The following is a 16,740-nucleotide window of genomic DNA, read 5'->3' as shown; positions in this document are numbered from 1 at the left end:
GCAGGAAGCAAGCAGCTCCCTGCCTGCTCTAGTTCCTTCCAAATAACAAGTGTTGCAATGGCCCCGGCTGTGGAGGAGGGAATCAAGGGGAGTTCATGCAACTCTGCTGTAAATCTTTCGGCCCGGTCAGCCATAATGCACATCAGCTGAATTTTGCATGATGCTCCAAAATCCTTTCCCAGTACCAGTAATTCAATCTCCTGTCTACACATGAGAGGTGGAGGGGGTAACCTTGCTGTGTTGGAATTCATTTTCCATTTCAGCAAGAAGGCCGTCTGCAGTCTCCAAAGGTTTAAAACAGGGGTAGGGAAGCTTTTCCAGCTTGAGGGTTACATAACTTTCTGGGAAATCTTTCTCTGAGGGGGGAGGGACAGGACAGACCTACCAGTGGTAGGTGGGGCCAGGGGCAAAAGTGGGTGGAGAAACAAATGTAAACACTACCTTTGTCCAGTAGTCCAGTTTATACACCCACATTCTCTGTATCCTCCATCTAGACAAGAATAATTATTAACGGGCACATTCCAGGCAGGCAAAAACACTTGGGGAAGGGGGCAAGCAGGGCCAGTGAAGGGTGTGCCCTGAGGGCCAAATAGAGAGGCATGGAGGGCTGCATTCAGCCCCTGGGTTCTAGGTTCCCTTGATAAAAGAAACAAAGGTAAAGGTAAAGGACTCCTGGACAGTTAAGTCCAGTCAAAGGCAGGTATGGGGTGAGGCACTCACCTCACTTCAGGCCGGGGGAGCTGGTGTTTGTCCATAGACAGTTTTCTGGGTCATGTGGCCAGCATGACTAAACCGCTTCTGGCACAACAGGACACCATGACAAGTACCAGAGCGCACAGAAATGCAGCTTACCTTCCTGCCACAGTGGTACCTATTTATCTACTTGCACTAGTGTGCTTTCGAACTGCTAGGTTGGCAGAAATAAAACTGAATAAGGTTAAGCAAGAAACAGATGAACTCTGACATCCTTTGATGATTCTGTCTTCTCCTGTCAATATCACCTACTGATATCTATCTCTATTACCTATCAGTTCTACACCTAAGGTGATCTGCTGCAACTTAAGGTGCTGTATCTGTGGCATTACTCCTCCTTTGCAAGAGATACTGTAAACTGCCTCATGGTCTTTGGATTAAGGTTGGTATATAAATTTAATAAACAAACCAACAAATGTTGGGATCAAAAAAACCATTGAACTGATAAACTCTCTTTCCCTGGTACCCTACTTTCTACTCACCATTTGGAAGTGTCTATCCTGGTACAATTCCTGCAGAAACATCAAGAGTCTCTCACAGAGACCTTTCAGAGGAGGAATTATGCTGGTTTTGCCACAGCAGACTTAACACAGAGTTTTGTGGTATCTTGGTTTGTTTCCATCACCAATGCCAACCTGTCCCTGAGCAACCACCACAGCAAACTCCATTGTGTTCACCACCTCCCAGACATGATTGCAATTCATTTTGTCCCTGCTAATCCAGTGCCTCCGGCTAGCAAAATAGCTCACCTCCTCTTTTGACTTCACTGGGCACTCAATCACGTTATCACAGATGAACGCACACGGTCCCTATTATGGTTCTGGCAAGCCCTGTTGATGCTGCTACAAATCAAGGGCCGACTCTCTTCCATCTATCGTCTCCGCATAAATGGGCAGACAGAACAGATGATCCAAATACTGGCACAACACCACTGCAGTTGGTATAGGAAATCAGTTACCAGCAGAAATGGCCAAGATCAGGGCTCAGGAGCACATTTGCAAACCATAGACACTATTGCAGACGTCACAACCAAGCACACACCAAAATCTATTATACTGGCTACAATAGACTCTTTCTTTAAAGACTAATTTCATGCCAGGGGTGGGGGAAGAAGACCCTATGGGTGCCAGTGAAAGTATTGGTTGGTGCAAATGCACTCATGCTGGTCCACAGTAACATCTGCCATGCTTCCATCAAACACAATTGTTTCGACCCTAACTTCCTTGTTCTTTCTTATCTACACTTTGCAGCAGCTGCACTATGTCCCTGCAGACTCAAACTACCTCTTCACTAAAACAGTTCTGGAATGAGCTCCACTATCAGCTAGATATCCCCAAGACAACTACAAGAATCACACCAGGGGAGAGGAGGGTTGGCTCTACTAGGTCCACCTAAAGACTCAATGACCTTCCGTCAGCCCAGAGAGCCATCATATTGCTTCATGCTCTGTTGCTGAATGGAGTGAGCGGAGCTGCTACACTCTAGCTAAGCTCCTCAAGACCCATTCCTGCTGCACTCCACTCTTACGTCTCCCTGGTGAAAAAAGGAGAATCCCTCTGCCAGGGCGCCCAATCTCCTCCATCACATCATAAACAAAAGAAAGAAAGAAAGAAAGAAAGAAAGAAAGAAAGAAAGAAAGAAAGAAAGAAAGAAAGAAAGAAAGAAAATTCACAGATCCTGGATTCTCCAATGACACAAAAGAACAATCTTGATGGCAGGTGTGTGGACTGTGCACAGTAAATGAGAAGCAAAGGCATCTATATGCTCCAAATATAGCTCTAGTATTCTCTCAGTGCCAGGGAAAGGGAGCTGATGAGCAGCTCTCAAAGAAATCCACAGCTTTCCCAGGGCTTCCAAGATAAATCTTTTGTTCTCCAGAGGGACACAAATTTGGAAGAGCTAAGGCTGGAGACTTTGGTGTTTAGGACCCCACTTACACCTGGCATTCTTTTTGCTGGCCGTATCAAAGTGAAGAGGGCCCCCTGCAGCCCTGATCTTTGAACAGAGAGACAAACCAGGTCCCTTTCGAAAACTGTATCTGTAGCTGCCCCGAGAACAGTCAGTGTTCAGGCTCTGACGTAAGAGAAGAAGGTGTGAAGCTGGAGTCTGGGCTTTCCCTCTTAACTAAATTTAGGATTGCCCAATCAATTCCTGCATGAAGTATCCCAGGCAATTGCAGGATAATTTTATTTGAAAGCATTTTGTGCATACTGATGTCAATGCCACCAGCGCTCGGAGGAGAAAGCACACATTTAACTAGCAGCTTCTCCTTCCGATTTCTGCCATTCATTCATATTACTTATTACCACCCGGAATGACACAGCTCCCAGCCCCCACACCTTCAGAACCATTAGTATATCATTAAATCAAAGGGAGGGTTATTAAACATAGATTTATCCTTTTGGAACCATCCACCCCAATGAGAATCAAATGCCAGCACACAATATGCATTCTGGAAAAGTAAAGGCAAAGAGTTTGATATTAAAAAAACCAGTTCTTTGTATTTATGTAAGGCCCTCTAGACAGATTGTGTGGGGTTGTGGGTTTTTTGCAATTGTATTCTGCAACATGTTCAGCAAATAAAAGCAAAATTCAGTGCAAAGAAGGAGCACCATGAAGTACTGTTGATGGATCAAGGGCGATACAAATACTAGGATAAATACACTCACTTCATCTTCCTGCCATGGAGATCCTTGTCCATTTCTCTCTTTTTTGAGACTAGATAAACCCTCGGTTTCTTTCACTCAGCCTATGTGCTTACAGGGTCATCTGCACAAAGCCTGCTACAGATTAGTATAAATGGATTAAGCAGCAGATTGAATTAGATTCCAGCCCCACCTTGACTTGCAAATGCTGAAGAACTAAATGCATCTAACTTGCTTCAGCTGTTCATACAGCTGCTTCTAAAATGACCAAGCTACATGTTACAACTCGCTGGCTGTATCTTGTTGGGGTTTTTTTTGTTTCTTTGTTTTTAAATCAAAACCAGCCTCTAGAATGGTGGGAAGGGTAAAAAAACTGTGCAAGACTTTTGCTTCCAGACATTTTTTGACTGCGGGGAGGAACGATACAGGTCCTGCTATCTTTCTTGTATGACACATTGTAAATCTTTGATTTAGTCTGAAGTGCGAGAAAACTGTCTTTGATGGAAGAAAAAACCCACCAGGTTCATTAGATTGCCAGCTATTCCTAAATGTGGTCCTTTTCCTATGAAGGAAGATGGTAGTGACTGTAGCTGTTTTCTTAGACCTTCCTCTCTACAATGAGGCAAGGAGCTGTTGTCATTTCTAATTAACAGTGAAACAATGACCGCTCCACGCTTAAAACGGGGGGTGCCCTTTGCGTGGACGCGCACAGCCCCTAGATCTGGAGCGGCTCCAACAGCATAGGCTTGGCTTTGCCTTCCCTCAGGTGGGATACCTGGAGGTCTCCGCCTACCTCAGTCAGTTGTCCAATCCCACCTGGGGGAAGAGTTGCCAAGGAGACCAGGCCAGGTAGGGGGAGGGATTACCTGCCCACACAATAGAGGGAGGATCTTACCTGGGAATCCTCACTTGGCTCCAGAGCTTCTCCCACCCCACCCACCCTCAGTTAATGTCTTATTTGCAGGTTAACTTTTCTTCACAGGTTTTGCAGGTTAACTTTTCTTCACAGGTATGTGGGCGCTGCTACGTTAAGGTCGCTGTTAAAGGGCCGGAAAGGAATTTCCCTGCATTGGCAGGTTTCGCCTTTCCCGTAGCAAAACATCACAACTTTGGCGGTATCAGGCCTTGGGCAGAATCCTTTAGTCCATCTTCCTCTTTGCGGCGGCGATACCAGGGTTCCCCGTTAAAGGGGTTTCTGAAGGGAGGCTTTGACCGCACGCCGAAAGGTCGTCATTGCTCTCCCCTGCGGCGGTGGCGTAACGGGGGCGGCTATCTCTGCTTGGACATATGTTCTCCAGAGCCGGCCCATCCCCCCCACACACACTGGATAACCCTGATGCTCCCTAGGTCCCCGGCTGGGGACTGGGGAGGGAGAACGCCCAATGCCTGAGCCAAGGTCTACCCACATTTGAAAGTTAATAAAGTTGTGGCCAATTTAATCCAATAGCACGTTGTCATGAGTTGTTATTTCACATGACGGGGGGACTGCGCGGGATCTGGGGACTCCGCCTGTCCACGCAATGGAGCATTCCCCTTGATTTTCCTTCCGCTCCTAGCACAACAGTCCTTCACACTGTGATTGATAATACACAGTGAATTGGGAAGCTAATATGGGCAAATTAGAAAGAGAATGTGTTGCTCCATATGCTGGAATAACAAGATCCCACCCCCCACAAATTTTCCTATTCACGCTGCTTTTGACTGGGAATTGTCTTAGTTGCATTCTGGTGGTGTTAGAGTAGCTTCACCCTGAACCAGTTATCTATCTAAACAGGATACTCTTGCATAAACCAGAGCCAATCTCCCATAGTGGTTAGAGTTTTGAAATCAGGCTACATACATACTAACCTGCAGTAATTTTCCTCCATAATTGTTCATGCTCATCCCCAACATCCTGGTTTTAAGCTAGCTTGATTCTAGATCCTGACATTCACAAGGGTGATACATATTTGAAAACCCTCCTCTTAGGTTATCCACACCTTTTGCTTCCTGCGCATGCTCCTGATGTAGGAAGGAAGTAATGATTGCATTCTTGGTATACACCCACCCACAATGTCACTGGGCAGGTGTGGATACATCTGGTATTGCCAGGACAGTCTACATCTGTTTTCAATGCAGATAATGCAGATTCTTTTTGCAATGAGCTATTCTCTTTGGAATGAAACCAGTTTCTCGGGAAGCACTTTTCAGGGGTGAAAATATGCAAATAATCTAGATTGCGTGTGGTGTACATGGAACATAGGTAGAGGTAAAGGAACCCTGACTGTTAGGTCCAGTCGCGGACGACTCTGTGGTTGCGGTGCTCATTTCGCTCTACTGGCCAAGGGAGCCAGCGTACAGCTTCCAGGTCATGTGGCCAGCATGACTAAGCCGCTTCTGGCAAACCAGAGCAGCGCACGGAAAGGCCGTTTACCTTCCCACCAGAGTGGTACCTATTTATCTACTTACACTTTGACATGCTTTCGAACTGCCAGGTTGGCAGGAGCAGAGACCGAGCAATGGGAGCTCACCCTGTCATGCGGATTCGAACCGCCGACCTTCTGATCGGCAAGCCCTAGGCTCTGTGGTTTAGAATTGCAGAGTTGGAAGGGACCACAAGGGTCCTCTAGTCCAATCTCCTGCATTGCAGGAATCTTTTGCCCAATGTGCAGCTCAAATGCACCTTGAGATTAAAAGACTCATGCTCTACCAGAAGAGTGGAGGCTGGTCCATTTGGAAAAGTGGAGCATTGCCCCACCAGCCTCAGGCTGCCCTCACCCAGGCTCCACCTGCTTGCCTACTTACTTACTTACTTACGACCAGTATAGAGGGGTGGCTGTCATCTTCCTCTGCCTTGTTCTCAGTGCTACCTTTATAGTGCTACCTTTATAGAACTTGGCAGGGAGGAGGAAGGGGACAAAATTAGAATGAGTTGGCTACTATTTGGGCTCCCTGGCTTCTGCCTCACCAGCCTTGATGGGTGCCGGGCATCACTGGTGTGTGTGTGTGTGGAGGGGACCAAGCACTGTGTCTCCAATGATTCTATAATAAAATATTATTATAGAACTCATATTACAAACTTCTTGTGAGGATGAAAGGGGGAGGACCACCTGTGTTGCCTCAGACTCACGGAAGAAAGGCAGGAAACAAATAAATGAGAGAAATTTACGGAGCCCTATCTTCCTTTTCAGAAAGCACCTCAGGTGTTCATGGTGATCGCTGATATATCTAACCCAGGAAAAAGAGGGTAGTTGTTACAGCAGCAAGTTTTGAAAGGCAAAATAAAAATCCACATACCCAGTCGCAGGATCTGTGTGCTAATAGCAGAATCAGAAAGGTCCAGCTTGACTTTGATCCCACGGTGAGACTGGAAATTGAACAACAACACAGAGAGAAATTTAATATGAGCATGTTTTGATAACAAGATGTATAATAAGTAAAAGTATAGTCATGCTGCTTCTCCTTTTACAACACTGCAAAAATATGGCTCTTTGCCCCTCCACTGGCTCAACAAAAACTCTGCTCCACAGCCTTGCTTTGACTACTGCAGCCTGCTCTTCTCTTGGCCCACTAACCTCTGTCAAAATAGAACTTAGCAGTCCAAATCACTCGTGTCTTCATGTTGCTTTGATCACATCAGATCTCTCCTTAAATACCCACATTGGCTTCCAATCCAGTGCACAGATTCTTTGTCTTTACAGTGGTACCTCGGGTTACATATGCTTCAGGTTACATACGCTTCAGGTTACAGACTCCGCTAACCCAGAAATAGTACCTTGGGTTAAGAACTTTGCTTCAGGATGAGAACAGAAACCGTGCTCCGGCGGCGTGGCGGCAGCAGGAGGCCCCATTAGCTAAAGTGGTACCTCAGGTTAAGAACAGTTTCAGGTTAAGAACGGACCTCCGGAACGAATTAAGTACGGTACTTAACCCGAGGTACCACTGTGCTGTGAAAGCGCCCTCTGCTCTTACATGCCAAGGCAGTCATATTCATCATGGCTACAAATTAGTTCTGACTACCCAGAATATTGACATGTAACATGGTTGTGACTTTCAATGTGCAATGAGAGTGATGACTTTTGCCTACAGCATGCAAGCCTTCATCCTTCTGCATAAGTCTCTTTCCAGGGATTAAAGGAGCAGTGGTCCCCCATCACTGGTCCTGCCCTCCCCAAGGCTGTACAGCTCTAAAGTCCATTCCCCTAACATCAACAAACTGAGAATAGCTAACTAAGAAGAGCATAGACCTTTTCTCAGATGTAGACCTCTACAACTATAGGTTTCCCCTTCTCTGACATCCACGTGCAACTCTTAGATATGGGGGCAGCAGGGAGTCAAAGCCAGGGAGCAGGTGGCCCCACTTTTCCTGTAATCATATGAATCCCCTTCATGAGATTAATGAATGAAGGGGCCTGTAATCTCTCTTTCTTCCTATCAGAAAACTGCTGTGTCTAACAAAATTGGGAAAACTGTAGAAACAAATAAAATGGGACACACCAGCTGCTTAGTACTGTTACACATTCTTTATACTAATTGTAGGATAGGAATCTGTGACAAAGTCTTGTAGGTACATTTGGTACAAGATCAGGAATGTTCGGGGGGCGGGGAGGGAATGTATTTGCAATCTCACCAAATATTGAAGGAACATTATGTAGTTCTTTGTCAACATCCATGTTATTAAATCTTATTACAATGTTTTCTCAAAAAGTATCTGGGCAGAAGAAAATCAAAAGGGGACCACTGGATCGGATTTGCCAGAGTAGCACAGGGCACTATCAAATGATTGTGCAATGCCTTCCACAGTGCAAGTTAAGAGTTCTCTGAATTCATTCTTTCTATTAGGTCTTTGAAAAATGTTGCAAGCATTTTATAATTATTATTATTATTTTCATATGAAATCTCAAAATTCAAGAGCGAAATAATAGAAAGTGATTATAAATTATCATCAAAAATGTATAATATATTGTTGGAATGGGAGACAAAGGATGAAGAGGTCAAATGTGTAAGGATAAAATGAGCAAAAGATGTGGGACATAATATACAGATGGCAGACTGGGAAAGATTATGGAGAAATGATATAAAATTCATGGCATGTACGGCACTTAAGGAGAACTATATGAAAATGATGTATAGATGGTATTTAACACCGGTTAAACTATCAAAAATGTACAAAACAAAATATAATAAGTGTTGGAAATGTAAAGAGGCAGAAGGTACATTTTACCATATGTGGTGGCAATGTAAGGTTATAACAAGCTTTTGGGAAATGAACTATAACGAACTGAAAAAAAATGTTTAAAATAACCTTTGTTAAAAAAAGGAAGCTTTTTTAATAGGTATAATTGGAACAGATATACTGAAAGAATATAAAAGTTTATGTATGCAACAAGAGCTGCATGGACATTGATAGCCCAATGCTGGAAAGAAGAACTAGTCCCAACTAAAGAAGACTGGCAACATAAACTAATGGAATATGCTGAAATGGCTAAATTAACTGGAAGGCTAAGAAATGAAGAGGACAACAAATATAAAAAAGAATGGGAAATGTTTATTGCATATTTACAAAAGCACTGTAAAGTTAATACAATAGCAGGGTTTTTAAAAAAACACTTGTAAGATTAATGACAATTAGAAATATTTAAAGATTAATGACAATTGGAAATATTTAAAGATAAGAAAATTATAGACATGTACGACATTAGAAAACACAAAAGAACTGGGGGAGGGAATGGAGGGAAGTCAAGGGATCGGAGGAATCCCAAAATATGGATTTAATATGGTATGAAAAAAAATTATTTTCTATTTTTTAAAATTTTTAATTGTATTTGTTTATTAAGGTATTTGAAGATAATGTTTGATTGTGAAAAATAAAAATAAAGAATTAAAAGGGTGGAAAAAGAAAAGGGTTGCAAGCAGTTTGTTACTACAGAGCCAAACAATACATTTGCAGAATCTATTGCTTTTGCTTTAATCACAGGATGTTTCCAGCTTATACTTTTCGATGGAAGAGGAAATTTCTTGGATAGCAGAACCAATGATCGATGCAAAAAGTCCATTGGTACAATTTCACTTTTCATCTTCTGAAGGCATCTGCTCATCACAATTCTCCCATCTGCATCCATCAGTACCTGTCATCTTCTCATACCTTCTCACTCAAGATCTGCTTTCCCCTAACCTGGAGCTCTCCAGACATTTTGGGCTATGACTGCCAGGGCCATGTTGCCTGGTGTTGATGGGAGTTTTACTCCTAAACATCTAGTTGGGGAATGCAACCTGCAGAATATCACTCATTAATCCACTTTGGGGGATGGAATTTGTTGCGGCTTTGCTCAAGAGCTCGATCATGTTCTGTTAAAAGGAATATCTATCTCTCCTTGATATTGGAATGTCTGCTGCCCTCAGACTTGGAGTTGTTTGCAGTATTCCAAATATGAGAGTGTCAGGTTTGCTATTCTCAGCCAATATGAAGAAAAATGGCATGGAATAATGGATAGCTGATAGATAGAAATCCCAGCCAGGCTGACACACTGCTCTGTGTAGGAGGATGTAATAGCAAGATCTCTCAGTTCTTCCCCTGCAAATTATTTGTATTCTATTATCACACCCTTGGATATATTTGAAATGCACCAGGAATGGAAAAACACATAATTTATCGAATTCATTGTTGCAGGATATGTTGATGGCCAATAGATTAGATGGTTTTTTTTAAAAAAAGTTACTGTAAACAAATTCCTGCAGGAGATGGTCTATTCATAATCAGGGTTAGCTCCAGGTTTGTGGGGGTCCATGGGCACAGGATATCCATGGGCCCCTTGTCCCCCCCATTCCACTTTCAAATCACAGCTCTCTCTCTCTCTCTCTCTCTCTCTCTCTCTCTCTCTCTCTCTCTAGCACACAGGTTTAAACTAAAACAGATATTGACCAACACGGCAATCCTTTATCATCAAAGGAAAGCACAAATGTTAGCATTTCACTAGTTGCCTTTTTAATTATTATTATTTTTACCCAATAATATAACTTAGAGATAAATTATGCACACTTACCTAGGAGTAAGTCCCTGTGAACTCATTGGGGCTTACTTCTGAGTAGACATTTACGTACATGGGATTTTACTGTCAGAGGCAGTTAGTACGAAAGAGACATATGATTTGGAGGTACAGAACTGAATATATCTTATAAAAAGTAAACAACCTGAATAAATGTTATACCCTTTGCTGCAATTAGAAATGTAGTCTCATTGAAATAAGGAGAAAAGATGTTTGTCTGACAGTGCATTTCTGTTAAGAGGCAAAACTTAATCTCAAATCTTATACACATCCCCATTTGACTCAATGAGGCTTACCTCTGAGCAGATGTATATAGAATTGCATTCTACATTTTTCAGTATTTCAGAGATTGCACATCTAACCATTAAGGTTATACTACTAACAACTGATATGTTTATTGTGGGCATTTTGCATTTAAAGGTGAACCTACCTAATCTGCACTATCTGAAACAATACAAGAACCAAACTACAGCCGCTCTTCAAAATTCACACATCTTTGAATTTTGCAGTATAGCTCTCCAGTCAAGTAATGCTCACAAAAATGCATATACCGAGGTAAAGTGTCCATAAAATGCATATGTTTGTGAAAATAACATTAAACAACGCATTGTCTTATGGGAAATATTAGGAAAAAATTGCATGGAAATAGATATTAGGATAAATTTGCACTGAAATGCTAGTACATTTTTCATGAGAATATATATTTTTTTAAATTGCAAACTTAGATAGAAATGTGGAGAATTGATCTTAACACTGGAAACATAAGAAACTGAGAAAAACCCAACCTGGCAGATTGGCCCATCCTGACTTAGGCCACATTGGTTGTCAAACTCTAACCTGGGGCAGGAGTACCTGGGGCCCTCCAGATTTTGCTGGACTACAAACCCCACGTTCTGTGACCATTGACCGTTCTGGATGAGGATGATGAAAGTTGGAGTCCAACAATATCTGGACAGCCACCAGATCTCCATCCCCTATTCTAGACCATTAGATTCTGGGAATGAGGGAAGCAGGTTGTCTGGCTGGCTGGCTAAGGATGTCAGGGGAGGAATGGTCAACACAGACAGAGGGGAAGTTCTAGAGCAGGAAAGTGAGAACCAGAGGGGCCACAGGCACTTGCATAGTTCTGTTCAAAGCTGCCCAGAGCAACAAGGACCAAGCAGGAAGCTCCGAGGTCACGTGGCAAGATTGAGATGGGCCATTGGTCTCATCTGACCAGAGCCCAGGCAGCATTGGCTGGCAGGGCGGAGCAGGTTGGGGCAGCATCGCTTACCTGGTTTTCCACTGCAGTGATCACTGCCATAAACCAAGAGGAAGAGAAGGAGTGTCATAGTGGCTGGTGTGGTGCTGGTGCAGTGACGAAGCCAATTTGACTCTCAATAACACTGCGCCTGCATCACACCAACCTCCCTACTCTTATGCCCCACCTCCCTGGCAGCAACCGCTGGGTTGGGAAGGCAGAGGAGCAGCAACGCCCCCCCCCCAGCTCCTTCTGGGTTCAAGCATCGTTGATCTTGGCCCAGTAAAAAAAGAGCATCAGATCAATCCCATCTCAATCTCATGAGTCATGAAAGAAAAGTTTCTATTTTAATCCGGAAATCACATTTTCTACATTTCTGAAATTACACTACAGCCACACTGGGAGTTTCTGCTATGCCCCCAAATACCCCTCCTCTATTTTTAACATAACTTCCAGCCTGAGGTAAGAGGCTTATAAAGCTTGCTGACTATTCTGTCATTTTTTTGGTTGGCACTACTAAAGGTACTGTTCTTTTACTGTTTTGATTCCCCCTCCCTCCATCCTAAGGGACCGATGCAGCTGCAAACATTTTATAAACAGACCAATTCAGGAAGAAAGCTTTGTTTTTCTGGTCTTTTCCTTTGCAAAATCATGAATTATCTTCCAAAGTTAATTTTTCACACTGCGTGGACATAATAGCCAGATGGCTTAGCTGTTCTCATCTCATAGAAGAATGTCTGCGGTTGGTCTGAAATCAGGTAGCTGTAGACCCAGTGACTGAAAATCCACCAACATAAGCCAGCGGGAAGCAAGTTCAAATCTTTGCTTAGCTATGAATGCTCCATATGTCAAGGAGAGCACCTCAGAGTCAGTTCTTCACTCGTAATGTGGGGATGACCTACGCCTTAAAGGCTGTTATGGGAGTGAATGTGATAGTGACTTTAAAAGTACACTTGTACAACAGAAAATGCTATGCAAGTTATAATAATGGCCAAGGCTTCATTCAGTTGATGCCCTCGTAGGAATAAGGCTGCTCAATTTCTTTCTCATAAAATGCAAACGGAAGGGAACCCAAACACTTTAAGCATCTGAGGAGATACCAGCAGAGAATCAGTGGGTGCTGCTCAAATGGCCCCAGAAAGACAATTCAGAGTTAGGCATTTTTAAATCCAATTGATTTCCCTGAGAGAGTTAAGGATGTGCTTAAACATTTTCCACTAAAATCAATGGAATGTAAATGTGCTTAACATTAACTGGACCAAGTCCCATTAATTTCAGTGGAAATATTGAACTACATGCCTAACTTTCTCATGGAAAGCAATAGGGTTTAAATTTGGCCAAAAAAAAAGAGCTTTTATTTGCCTGCTAAGTTGAGGCCAATTAGGATACCTACTTCACATGCTGAAGATTTTAGCAAACATTGGAAATAGAGCCATTTTGATTAGTTTTGCTAATTGCCAAGTTCCATTAAGCCAGCGGAGGGTGGGTGGGGATGACGCAATTCCTGGACTAAAATCATAGATTGCCATCTCCCTCAAAAGAAAAGGTGTAATTTGCTTCTGTTAATTTTGTTAGATATGCAAATTTAAAATGGCACATTGCCCAACACCAGTGATTGCCTAAAAATAGCCTGTAAAAATATCAGTCAGCTTGGAGATGGGAGCATCATGTTAGACCACCATTCAATTGGCTTTCTAAAGGTGCTGTTTCTGGGCAGATTGAAACTTGCCACCTCCAAACCCAGGTTGGGTTGTGCCATCCCTAGTAAAGAACGTTGGTGACAATTCCAGAACACTTTTGATGTGGCTCTGTACTGCAGTTCCTGAATCTACAAGCATGTGTTTGCTTCCAGTAATGGGAGGGAGGGCAGGATTGTTTAGAACTACAACCCACGGTTTGCATACACAAAGCTCCCTGTTCAGTTCCCAGGAGGTTTGCTTATGAAGGTATTTGGGTAGCATTGTAACCTGGTTAGGAAAGTCCACTGCTGTCTGTCAGAGCAGACAGTGCTTAATGGCCATATTAGCTGGGCTCATTCTATGGCCTTCACTGAAGTATAAAAATGTGCCAGTATTTGCCATGGATTGTGTGGTTTGAGCTCCATATTGAAAGTGTGGATTCTTAGTTATGAAAACTTTCAGTTTCACAAGAACTGATGGGACTATGTGTTGAGTGGATCATCTAACAGATGATGAAATGATACTGTGACAATTTAACTGACATGCCCAACTTCCAGTTCAACATACACTAGCCACAAAGCACCTGATGATTAGCAGATTTAAATCAGCAGTTTGGTCTAAGTGCCAAACTGGGTGCAAGATGAAACTACATAACAACCACATGCTAAATTTAGCTTGGATCTAATCAACTTGACCACAACAATGCATCATGTTAATTGCCCCTTGGATGATGTTCTGCTTACACACAAGTACAGCCCCAATGCATGTTGATAAATATCAAATCTCTGTGCTCCACTGTACCCTGTTTACCTGCCCCTCACCTGTTGCAGACGTCGTTAGGACTGTAAGAGTACTGTAATTTGGAATGGGGTTGGTAGGTAGGAAACCATAGTATCATTCCTGGTTAAACAAATACCTCCTTTGTAAGGCAGTACCAGATACAACAGAGCCACAGCTCCTGCACCTTTAATAGCTGTGGAGAAGAGGGAATTTCAGCAGGCAGTTGCTTGTCAAAAGTGCTCTATTCTCTTTTGCATCTGACTACTCTCCTTCTGTCCCATAATGGGATTGTATAGAATATGATTTGCAAAAGCCCACCTTGCAGATGTGGCTTTAGTAAACAAAACAGGATCAGATTTTCAGCCAGCTTGAAACTATGCTGCTTTTGCATTGCAAAACAGCAGTGGCAAAACTTCACGTGAACAGGTGAAGCTCCAGGACCCTAGCAGGTTAAGGAAGATTCCCATTTTTATATGTCTTAGCAAACCAGTGAGAAAAAAATGTGTGTGGAAGGAAGCCCACATCTCCTATCTCTCTAAACCAGAAGCTGTATTTAATCTCTGGAGAGCAAAGTTTCCCCCGGGAGGGGGCTGCTCTTGTTTCTTCTACCCACCTTCCATCATTCTTTCACAACAGCTTTCCTTCCAGCCCAGTTAACGGACACTCATTTCCTTCCTAACTAGCTCCGACAGCAGGCACCGTGTCTGTATGTTAATAGCATCAAGTGCCCAGTGTCTTTTTACATTGCACTAGACCCAACAGACTATTAAACTGCAGCTGAATTAAAGGCGAACCTCACAGACATCCTGCTGCAGTCTTCAAGCTACGTCCTCCTTTCAGTTCTACTGCAGACCAACTCCCCACACTATAAGACACCAGCCAGAGCTTCGCTATTTGTCTGCAACATGGGCTCCAGTGAAATAAACATGCATCAGCTACAAGCACACACACACACACACACACACACACACACACACACACACACACACACACGTGCACAGCTAGGCTGACTGCAATTCTCTGCTTTTTAAAGTGTTTTTCAGCCTTACCGTTCAAGTTGCCTGAAGCTTGCTTTCCTTTCCTTTCCTCCCTTCCTTTTCTTCCCTTTTACTTAGGAGGACAACCAAATAAACAGAGCAGATGGCTTTGAATGCCCAAGCCTGTCATCTGTAGCCTTGGCCCTTATAATCCAGGAGGCTTAGCTGGCTGGCTGGCTTCTTGGGTGTCAGAAAATGCAGGCAAGCATAGGGGGCAAGGAGGGCTTGGGAGCAATGTCTGTTTTCTTCTTCCAGGCTGCTTGCTGTGCTGTTGTGGATAGAGCTTGTCTTTGCTGGCAACTGCTGTCTCTCTTGGTCTGAGTGCTTCCCCACTCAGCCTGACAGCTCTAGCTACCACTTTTAAGGTGGCTCCCAATCCCTAGCTGCAATATTTTCTGTCTGCCAAAAACAACAGCACAGGTTTGCATCTAAGCTGTACCTCCTGGATCCTTCAGGCAACACGCTGGCTCTGTCTTCTCAGCAGGAACGGAAAAGAGTTCCCCCACCCAGCCACGACTGCAGAGAATGAGCTGGGGAAACATCCATCCTCTTCGACGATTCTCTCTCTCTCTCTCTTTGTTACTTCATCGTGTGCTGAAATGTTTTGCTTGTTAAGGCTAAGCAGGAGTGAGTCTGTTTACACACAGCAAGAGTTCTATAAGACACCCACGGAAAGCCTTGGTGGAGTGTTGTCCCCACCTCCTAAGCACTCCCTTAAATTCATAATGCAAATTGAATTGCCTCCCCATTTCTAGTTAATTCACTTCAGTTTGACATTAGATTTCATCTGGACTTGTGCAAATGCTAAGTGGGAGAACCCCCAGGCTGAGATGTCAAGGCCAGATCTCCAGCAGGGATTTAGAGCACAGCTAAGCTCATTCAGGCTGGTTTGGAGGGTAGCCCTCTCTCTTTTTTTCTTGGTGCCTGGAAACAGAATTCTGAACACTGGCCTCTTGTAGCATCCACATGGAGAACGTTGCTGGCTGACAGTCCAGTGTTCTCTATCCTTGCTTAATCATCAATCATCATCATCATCATCCCACCTCAAACCTAATTAAGTATCCTGACTTCCTATTGAGGAATACTGTGAACTGTATTTTCATGGAATTCCAGCACCCTAACACCACTACAATGTTCAGGATTGTTTGGAGGAAGTTATGATTGTTAAATTGGATCAAGACTCATTCGAAAGCAGTTTCTGTTCCCAGTGCATATGGGTCTGCATTTGCTCTGCTTCAGTCCTTCCAATATCTATATCCACTCCCATTATGGGTAAAACTTGGGCATTTCTCTTCAAGGGTTCCTCCTTTGCTTGATGCCTAGAGGCTTGGAAATACAATGTGTGGTTTGCGCATCCTCTGTCACTGTCAATACCTGACTCTCTTTTTTTTAGCAGATACTTCAAGTTTTGTGCTAGAGAACAAAGAGGAACAGAAAGCTTCCTTGTGGATGAACCTTGCTGAAGAACCTCACTCCCTCATCTTGGGACACAGAGATGCCTGCCCCATGACTGACCACACCCATCCCTTGTTAAATATCTGTGTTGCTCCTGTAAAAAGTCCTCAGAGATCCACAAGTGGT

At 43.4% G+C, this 16,740-nt stretch overlaps 1 protein-coding gene across 1 annotated transcript in view; it reads right to left on the bottom strand.

Moving 5' to 3' along the window:
* Positions 1-16,338, bottom strand: part of DGKG (diacylglycerol kinase gamma) — a 114,803-nt gene extending 98,465 nt beyond the window's left edge. The window contains 2 exon segments of the mRNA XM_081192583.1: positions 6,675-6,744; positions 15,599-16,338. The gene's annotated coding sequence lies outside the window, so the exon portion shown is untranslated.
* Between the last annotated feature and the right edge of the window lie 402 nt (positions 16,339-16,740).

This window comes from Podarcis bocagei (assembly GCF_964188305.1).
Source record: "Podarcis bocagei genome assembly, chromosome: 4".
Classification (NCBI taxonomy): domain Eukaryota; kingdom Metazoa; phylum Chordata; class Lepidosauria; order Squamata; family Lacertidae; genus Podarcis; species Podarcis bocagei.
The sequence above is the reverse complement of the archived record's forward strand: the minus strand, read 5'-3'. Positions and strand labels throughout refer to the sequence as shown.